The following is a 10,566-nucleotide window of genomic DNA, read 5'->3' on the forward strand; positions in this document are numbered from 1 at the left end:
TCTAAAACTTCCTCAAACAGGATGGAAGTGCGTTTGTTGGGGCTGTTGTAGCTGCAGATGAACACATTGAGTATGTGGGCAGATGGATGGTGTATCCTCCCCTCAGATGAAACAGTGTTGTTTTTCCCTTTCTGTTTCTGAGTGGACTAAAAAATCAAGTGAGCTTTAGAGGCGTTGTGTTATTTTTCGACCGAGCCAGGCTAGCCGTTTCCCCCAGTCTGATTGCAGTATTTATGCTAAGCTAGGCTAACAACATCCTGACTCCAGACATGAGAGTGATATCCATCCCAACATCTAATTCATGGGAAACAAAGCGAGCAAGTGTGGTCTACAGCCGAGAGACCGAGGCGACAGTCCTCAGCATTCTAGGTAAAAACCTTTTGTCAGATATTTTTCTCGTTGACTCCTCACTGCAAAAAGAAAATATGGAAAAGGTTTAGCCCTGCACTGACTTTCTATCTGCTTAAATTAACCATCGGAACGGCCTGGTTGTGGAAGTCTGTGAACAGCACCAAAAAAAAAACAAGCTGAGAAAAAAATGCCCCAATTTTTATTTCTTACTTAGAACTTGATACAGCCGGAGTCATGTCAGCATGCAGCTAAGAGCTCATAAGTGGCATGCTTCTGAGCAACTGGATCTGTCTGTAACCCGTCACTGCAACTTCCTGCGGACCAGGATCACTTTTACAGTCAACAGCAGATTAGCGTTAAGGCAGTTAATATTTCCATCTGTTTCAGGCCTCTGATACCCCCCTCTGCTGACATGGATCGAGATTTAAGATGATGTCTAAAACACAACATGCAGGGTTTCAAAGTACTTTAATACACCAACAATGCAGCAGCAAGCTGTTTTCATGCCTTACCCACACACGTCAAGTCATCATTACACATAAACGTGATGGTTCATACAACGCGGTGACAAAGCAGCTTGGACCAGCCATTTGTAAACACACATGGATGTTGAAGTGATGTAACTCGGCGTCTGATTATGCAGGACCATCCTCGTTAATCTGATCTTGTGTGCATTAGTAAAAAGTGTTCGATGTTTCCTGTTTTCCACAAGGGCTCAGTTCAGAGGCTCATTTCTGCTGACCTGCACACCCAAATCTGCTGTTCTATTTGCATTTCACTACTCCTCACTGATATGGTAGATTATTGTCTCACAGGAGGTGGACTAAATGAAAGCAAGGAATGTAATAAATATAATTAGGACTCAAGCAGAAAACACCTTCATAGTAATTACTGTTGAAAATAGAGAGTGAGGGAGAAATTCAGCAGGCTCTTCTTACTGTTTGTTCCTGGTAGGGGATTAGAAAAAAATTGAACTGGCTCATTCAAACCTTTCAAAGTTATTAACTAAGCAAAGTGACTTTTGCTGATACTTTTTATGAGCTGTTTGCTCAACTATTTAAAGTGGGATAAATCCCGGGAGTTAATTGCATGCACTGATTTAGGAAAAAGTTTCATAGATGTGAAGATAAGATGAACAAATTCATCTTTTTTGCTACATGGCGAAGGATGTTTATCGCAGGTGTTTTCATATAGCTGTGGTAGAAGAAACCCCCATCATGTTAAAAGAGACAGTTTGACAAGAGCACGATGTGTAAACGCAACTAAAACACACTCACTCCAAACTTGTACTCAAGTATACAACTTGAGGTAATGCACTTAGTTACTTTCCACTCTTCTTTAGTTCGTTGTTGCCCTGTGAATTGTTGCGGTCAGTCATGCACTGTGTTTGGACCTGAGATCTGTTCTCTAGTGGTGTGCCAACAGTGTCACACTCTAAGACTCCAAAATGCAGCATCATACACTGTTACCAGTTTCTGAACACTCTGCTCAATATTTGCATCCTGAATGAAACTGTCGCCTCCTTTTTTGCCATATTCCTTTTTGTTGGATGGAATATAATAATAATAATTATTATTATAATATGGAAATTACAACAGTTCCGCTTTGTAACATAACCTTACTCAACAGTTGGCTAATTAATGTGTCTTTCTGATTAAGCCTTGAACTTATCACAAGCCCAAGACCTTTGACAGGTAAATGTTAAGAGCTTGGCTGGGCTGAGGCCAGGTGAGTGGACGGAACGACAGCAGGACAAGGAGGGCCGAACGAGACATTTTTAGACTGCAGAGATTACAGCGAAAATACTCCAGAGGTGACCTTAGAAGAGTTTGATGAGTGAGAAACCGGCAAATATATATAATACAACTAAATGACCAGTCGGCCTTCTACGACTCTTACAGCACACTGATACCACAATGTTCATATCTGCTATCACTATCGCTGAGATTTGGTTTGATTTAGCCACAAAAACAACTTCGTTAAGTGTCTGAAAAGTTCTTGGGTTGGTCTTAAAATGGTAGTTGGTTAATCTGACTGCTAAATCTGAACTCAAGGTTCACTTACTCACTTGTTCATGGCTTGCTTGTCATAGTTGAAGGAAGAACTCGATCAATATTATGGAACGACTGTGGTCATTCTGAGAAAGAAATCAGTGTTGAGTGTGAGTAGGAAACAGGAAACAAACAGTGATCCGATTCATCCACCCCAACCTCAACCCAGTCACGTTCTGGAGCTGGACAACAGCGTCAAACTGCTTTCACTCCTGACAGAAGTCATCGGTCACATGGACACGACAGGTCTTTGTCAGTTAAACAGAAACATGTGACGTATTTGAACAAAAGCCTGATGTCATTTTTCATGGGGGGGCAGTCTCAAAAGCAGCTGTTGTAATGTGCGCTGGTAAAACTGACGTTTTCTGAATGCTATGAAACTGATCACCATAAAAGGTTCCAGACCCAGTGGCCATTGCTGTAGCAGTGGAACCAGTGGAACAGTGCCTCTCTATATCAGGCCTGTAAGTTACACAATGGCCTTCACCTCACAGCAGGTGTGAGCAGCTACACAATGAGCTCTTCCCTGCAGCTGACAGCCAGCGGTGACACACCTGTTGGGACGTAAGGAACACACCTTGTTTGGGGTTTTGCTTTTTACCAGCAACAGAACAGAAGATATGTGGTCAACACGCACAAAAGAAAAAGTACGAAGAAGATGTGCTATTTTCGGACTGAAGCCAAGCATCCTGAAGCTAAGGTGTGGAAACGTTTTGTTGCACATGTCTGAAAATCTGACCACGTTCATGCCCCCCCCCACTCTGACGCCCTGCACCCCAACACTACGTGTGGTGATTGAGTGTGTGCTTGAAAACTAGTTTGTTACAATACAAACTTTATATCACCTACTGACCAAAAGAAAAAAGAGACCAAGCCTGAACACCAGGAACAAAACAATCACCTTGTATATATTGAAAATCAATGTGGGCCACTTTTGCAAAAACCTAGATTACAGTTCAATGCCAACGGTTTTAAAATCCTCACCTTTTACAGTACCTGTGCAAGAAATATATTCTCTGTCATTTGGGTGAATCAACCTTTCAAACACCTGACTTTAAATGGCTAACATCAGTAGGATACACCTGCAAAACAACAAATGGCTTTGAAGCTAATGCAGAGCCATAAAATAGACAATGCTGGGTGTGTGTAGTCTGCCTCATTTTCCTAGGGGTGTTTGGAAAACAAACACACACGCACACACACACACACACAAGTTTGCATCATGTTTGTATCCATTGACATAATGCATTCCCTAGCCCCTAACCCCCCCCAACCCTCACCCTGGAGGTGTTGGTGTGCAGTCACTTTGAAGTCCCCATTAGGATATGAAAACAACACACACACACAGTGTTGAACCTGAAGAAAGACTCATTCAAACCTCTAATTTAGACTCCAGTGAAACAGGACCTGAAGTCTTTCAAAGGCTTCTTACACTCAGTGCTGTTTCAGGGATTTGGGGAAATGTATTGTCCATATGCCAGATGGCCGAAAACACACACACACACACACACACACACACACACACACACACACACACACACAACCAGTAACCGCTCTTTCTATTGTTTCTATTGTGTACATCTACTTTGTTTCTTCATCTTTCTGCTCTTCATCTTCACTTCTACCTTTCATTTCCTTTTTTCTTTCCTCTCACCTTCTCATCTTTCTCCTCTTCCACTTTTTCTCTCTCCTCCTCCTCCTTGCACCCCGAAGGCCCAGTTCAGCCTGTGGTCCTGCTCTTCCTCCAACTGTAATACATTAGGAGGATTAACATTCCTACAGTAAGCTGCTGCAGCACAGACCCAACCTACCGAGCTTTTCTGTCCTCTTCCTCAGCCCCTCCAGCTTGTGCTGTCTTGCATGTAATTTCCCGTTCGCCTTAGAACTCCCCCACCATCCCAGCAACAGACTCCAACATGCATGCCACGCACACAGATTTAAGTTCTATTTGTGAGTCTGTACTGCAGGTATTACAACACACACACACACACACACACACACACACACACACACACACACACACACACACACACACACTGTGCTAATGGTCTGGATCCTGATTCTGACTGCATTTTCACATGAGACAAACAGGGGGAAGTATTTTTAATTTAGGTTTCAGCTGACCAGTCTGCTAAAAATAACCTTAAAAACATGAGAACTGCTGTAACTTTGCTTCTTATTTCACAGAATTATTGTATTTTATTTTTATTTTTTATTTTATTTTATCTTATTGTCTGACCTTTAGGCTCATCTTAATCTTTTTTCATTTTGTCATGTTGTCGGAACAGTCATGAAAAGTTAAAATGTATGACTGGTGTTATCTTGAAATATCTTAAAAAGACCCAAACCAACAATGTGTTAGTTCATCTTTCAAAACTCTTTGACCTTTCTGACTTGACAGTGAAAAAAAAAAAAGTAATTTCAGACAAAATTTACTAAAATAAGAGGAACTATTTTCAGCAGCGGATTGATATAGATAAGGTGTTTCCTAACCAGTTGGTACTACATTTGGGCGACATTTTCATCTACTATGGGATGCATGGAAGGACTGATGTAGCTCAGCTACTTTGAAAGAGTAGAAATTCTGACTTGATTAAAAAGGAGGAAATTAAACCTATGAATTGGTGTGAGGCTTTGGTCTATTTATCGTCACAACAACCTGCCTGCTGTCTACACATCTGGGCCCTGTGCATCTGTGCATTAAAATCGAAGCAGACCCCTTCACCTTTTGACTGATTCATTCTGAAAATAAGTGAAATAGCCAAAATAAATGCATCTGTAGTACTGAGTCCCAGGTCTGTTAGTTCCTCTATGATGTCCCTGCACCTGAACACTATGTGTGCTGACTGTGTGCTTGAAAACTAGTTTTCAGAACGCAGAAAAGTTTAAACGGACAGTAAAAATTAATGGAAATTAGTTGTAATAGTAATGCAAACTTAACCAAACCTACTGCATAAAAGAAAAAAAAAGACTAAATCTGAACATCATCACTTCCAGGATGAGCATGTACACCTTAAACTGAATTATGCTATGTATTAAATGTCAGTATTGGACAGTTTTGCAAAACCCCAAATTACATTTGTTGACTAATTTGTTTTTTCATCTCCAGTGCCAATGTTGTTAAAACTCTCACCTTTTACAGTACCTCTGCATGGCAACTACAGTATAATTAACTTCAGATTGTGATGATGGCAAACTTCAAGTACTGGCACTGAACGCTGGCATTGGCAATATGAAGAGATGATGGGCAGTCTGTGACGGGGTTGAGGGGACACATCAGACAAAAACATCTGGTAACCACTGTTCTAGTGTAAAGCGTGTGTGTTCATGGTAACGAAGGGTCATGACACCCAGTTCAGCAGTGCGGCTCATTGATGTGCTTTCAATTGTTTTTGGAGAACTGAGCACAGAGGAATAACATATATGAAGCTTTATACACACACTGTGCTTGTTAGTAGGATATGTTGATTGTAGGTTCGGGTCTGCACATGGTTTTTGTTCTTGTTAAATAAGAAAGATATAGAATATTTGAGTATTTTTATGTTTGATTGCATGTATTTAAGTTAAAATTACTTTATGACCATTTCACTGTTTTTGTTGTCCTCAGTGACTGTCATGAAAAAAAAAACCAACAAAAAACAAAACAAAGCGAGGAGAAGTGAAACTTCTCACAAACATACAGACACTCTCAGACTCCCACTGACTGTGGCTGCAGCTCTTGTCTAAAACCTATCCCAGACACCTCTAATTGGCCGGTATTTATCCAGGAGCCCAGGAGAGCAGAGTGCACTCAGGGCTGTTTTCACATGGGATTAACCCAGGTCCAAATCCCAATTTCACAGAGAAAAGCCCAAAACTCTCACTGCATCATCTGGCAAAAATTGGCCCCTGCTGGCCTGTTTACTCAATCCGACTGCTCTGATTTAACTCAGTGTTTCTGAGCTGCTGGTCTTCTGGCAGGCAATGGGTTTGAGGGTGCTACACGCATTATTTCAAACATAAATTATGCTATAATACATCAGCTTTGGTCCGAATATCATGGCAGCCTGTAGTGACCTGCACTTTACATCACATCACTGTGGTCTTTGTCCTTAGAATTAGAACATCCAAACGAAGTTGAAAGTGATTGTGCAGGGACAGCAGCAAAGCAGGGCTTGCCCTATAAATGCAAAAGTCTGTCCTTGACTTACTGAGAAAGCGATGCACTTCCACCATTAGTTGGTGGAGTGTTTGGGTTTCTCCACTGGACGATGCTCTTTTAAAATGAATAGCTGCTAACATCAGGTACCATCACTTCTGATTCTACCAGCACAGATGCAGCCAAAGAAAACGCGGCTGAGGAGCTGATTGTCCTGTCTTGGCCCCATGTGAGCCTTAGGTGGGGCCACAAGGTATATGGGCATGGATTAAACGATTTTGCAAACGTGAGAAGTGATGAACCCACTAATGACAACAGTGTCCTATTTCATTAGGCCTCGCCCTCTCGGGCTATAAGTAGTGAAGCAGGATGTGGTCCATGCCCCACTGGGTCCATTCGGTACCCATAAGCGCAAACACCCACTTCATGTGAAACAATAACCCCTCCATCAGTGTGTCACAGCACAATGGGTAATGACACTGGGGAACAAACTTAAAAGCTACTGCTGTGGGACGTGGACAGCACAGCACAGAAGACACCAGGGGAGAGAACAGCTCCCTCTCTGTGCTGAGAGGCCACTGTGTTCAGTTTGCCAGCAGCATATGGAATGAATGGCAATGGAAAAGTGATGTAACCAACAGCAAATCGGCCATTTTTGGAGGATACCGACCATCACCTGAACAGTGTCACCACCCACCTAGCTAGGCAGTCTCAACTCGGCGTAAGCTGGTTAACTTTATTTTCGACTTGGTCGGTAAACCCTGCAGTATAGTGGGCTGTCAACAGCCAATCGCTCGACCAACAAACAAACAAAAAAATAACAGATGATACTGAGGTGCTGTGAGAGGGGGTCAGACAAGGAAAGTGTGTGACTGCAGCTTTAGCATTTTGTCACGTTCAGATAGATACAGATATACAAGTTAAAATCAGACATTTATGACTTCTGTAGTCTATAACATGTTATGTCTTACACAGTGAGAAGCTACATACAGTAGAGTCACAGTCACTCAGGAGCTTGGCATGACTGTAACGTTATCTATAATGGTAACAGTGCCACCTGCTGGCTATATACTGTAGGTGTCAAAAAGAGCTGCTGAACTAACACAAAGCACAACACACATTGAATAAGTCCAAACCATTAAATGTCACAGTGTACAGTCAGACACAAAGATAAGCTAATGATGGTGAATGAATGGAATACATTACATGAAAACATTAACTCTGCATGATTAGCCCAGGTATTGATAGCAATATGTTAGCATAACATTATCTAACGCTAGATAGATAGATAGATAGATAGATAGACAGACAGACAGGCAGACAGGCAGACAGACAGACAGACAGATAGATAGATAGATAGATAGATAGATAGATAGATAGATAGATACTTTATTAATCTAATTAAAGAGAAATTTACATTTCCAGCAGCTGAAAGAGTGGAAATACAAGGGCATGCAAAAAAGAACAACTTTCAAATAAGGAGACAGAAATACAGTACAAAATAAAAAAACTAACAAGAGAAAAAAGAGTGAGATAAAATAAAAAATACAGAACTAAGCTATACTAAGCTATATAGACATCTGGCGGTTAAATGTAAGCACAGTAGTGCAGTTGTGCAAAATGACAGTGTGCAACAGTTGGTTTGTAACTAATGTCAGTGTTATAATGTATTTGGCTCCTTTGACTCTGTCAAGACTTCCATGTTAACTTAATACATTTCTGTCGTCAATGAATGATTGACAGATGACCGGCCCCAGAATGCTCCATGATTCCCATTCCCTATATCAACTTGATGGCGCAAAAGTGTGTGTTAACCATGTCATGTGATCTGCTTAATATCCAGGAATTTGCATCTGAGGCATGACACATTCACCAGCCATGGTCCAGCCATATGCTTGGTTTTGACCTACTCAGGTTTATTTTTAATGCCTGAATGTCCTCAAAAGCTAAAAACTATTTCATTTTTTTTCTGCACTCAAAATGAATAAACTTAGATTAAAATAAATAAGATAAAACAAAAATTCCCACATCCCATAGGTTAGATATTGATTTCCCAAATTTTTTGTACTGCCTTTGTGCTCAGGAGTGTTTGAAATTAATTTATGGAAAGTTATGAAATTGAAAAACGATGATGATTTGCTTTGAATTAAGAAGTGACGCCAAGAATAGTTCAATATTATATTATTGGAATAACAGACAAAAGGTCTATTATTTGGACCTTCCATTTATAGCATCTGATATTTCAACTACAGAAATCAAGGTTACAACTATAGACACCGACTTTAACAAAATGATTTGAACTTTTCTAGCGTCTTCCTGGGCTTTCATCATTATCATCATCAGTAGATGGCGTTTGCTCAGTTGGCATGGAGAGTATTCAGTTGTCATCATGTCTCCTAAGTGACCAATGACTGGTTACTGTTTATATATCTTGGGTGTTCAAGGTCATAGAAGCACATTTGCACCTTCCATTTACAGGATCTGTCACTCTAAGATTAGAAATCAAAGTTCCAAATATATACAGGAAATTCAAAAGTGCAGACGTGGAACTTCTGAAATTACACATGGACAGTGAAGGTTTTATACTTCCATGAACTGCTGTTGATCAGTGCTAAGCTCAAAACTGTCATGATTTGTAGGCCTGCATCATTTTTCATACTCAAAACACAGTTCAATTTGTTGCATGGAGTTGGGTGGCAGTTAAGGATGATCCTCTTCAGGGGGGATATGAGACTCCAGTACCCCCCACAGTATCCCTGGTTTTAGACAGATATTGATCATTGCTTGCTTACAGTAATGCATCGTAGATATGTTCTACACATTTAGTGTAATTAGTGTGACATACAGGATGATTTTAATACACCATGAATTAGTCACTGACGCTGTTCAAAGCACAATATGATACCACACTGCATGGGTGGTTATCATGAATCAAGACAATGTCCACTAAGTCTGCGCTTTAAACAGGATATGGGTAGTGGGGATATGCTTCAACTGAGGTCTGACATGGTTCAGCAGGGAGACACTGCTACATTATGTTGCTCTGTAATGCCATCTACTGGGCATGCAAAGAAAAACAAACGACTCTGTCAATATTATCCATATAGTTCACTTCATTTAGCACTATAAGCTATATAACATGTAACAGGTGGATTATACATCTATACATGTTAAATACATTAGTTAACAGCTATAAGTGAGGGCTCCCTTAAGTGTTGTATGAACTGATATGGAGTGACAATATAGTAAAACAGCTCATACTTGAATAATAATCTAAAATATGAGATGCAGCAGTCAGGAGATGCAGTGATTCCAGTCAGCAGTAGTATTTAAAACCCTTCAGTAATGTAGTTATTAATATCATTAATCATTAAACCCCACGAGTCAAACAAGATGGCACTGATTTGTTAACTTTAAAGGAGTATAAGGTGTTTTGCTCACTGTGGCAGGGCCAGTCCTCTCAACACTGACTTACTGAGTGAGTGATGAAGTTACACCATTGGTCAGTGAAGTGTTGGAGATTTCCCAAAGGCCGTTGATGTTTCAAAATGAATAGCCACCAGCAGTCCTGCATTATGTCCGCGGGGGGCTTTTGCAGCGAGGTGCATTTATTATTACTGAGTGTCATTTGGGTCTGTGTATTTTCCATTCTTTCAATCAACTCAATCTGGATTTCATTCAGTTCAGAAAACATGTTTCTTGTTTCAGGCTTTAAAAAAGGAAATGACTGTAAACTAAAAGCAATAAACAAGTCTAGTGTCTGTTTTTCTCTTATTTTGTTTTGTACTGTTTCTCTGCTGTGTACATGCACAGTCTGAACAGGGGGAGCACTTTTGAAATGAAAGATTAAGGTGAATTTTAAGGTTTTTAATCAGCGATAATAACCATGTCTATCAGTGATGTCAGATGAACTGTAGCCTGTTGTGAATGGAGACGTGACTAAATACATCCCTGATCCCAAAAAAGTTGGGACACTGTTTCAGACTTCAATAAAAACAGAATGCAATCATTTGTAAATGAACATTT

This window comes from Chelmon rostratus, chromosome 11 (genome assembly GCF_017976325.1).
Source record: "Chelmon rostratus isolate fCheRos1 chromosome 11, fCheRos1.pri, whole genome shotgun sequence".
Taxonomy (NCBI): domain Eukaryota; kingdom Metazoa; phylum Chordata; class Actinopteri; order Chaetodontiformes; family Chaetodontidae; genus Chelmon; species Chelmon rostratus.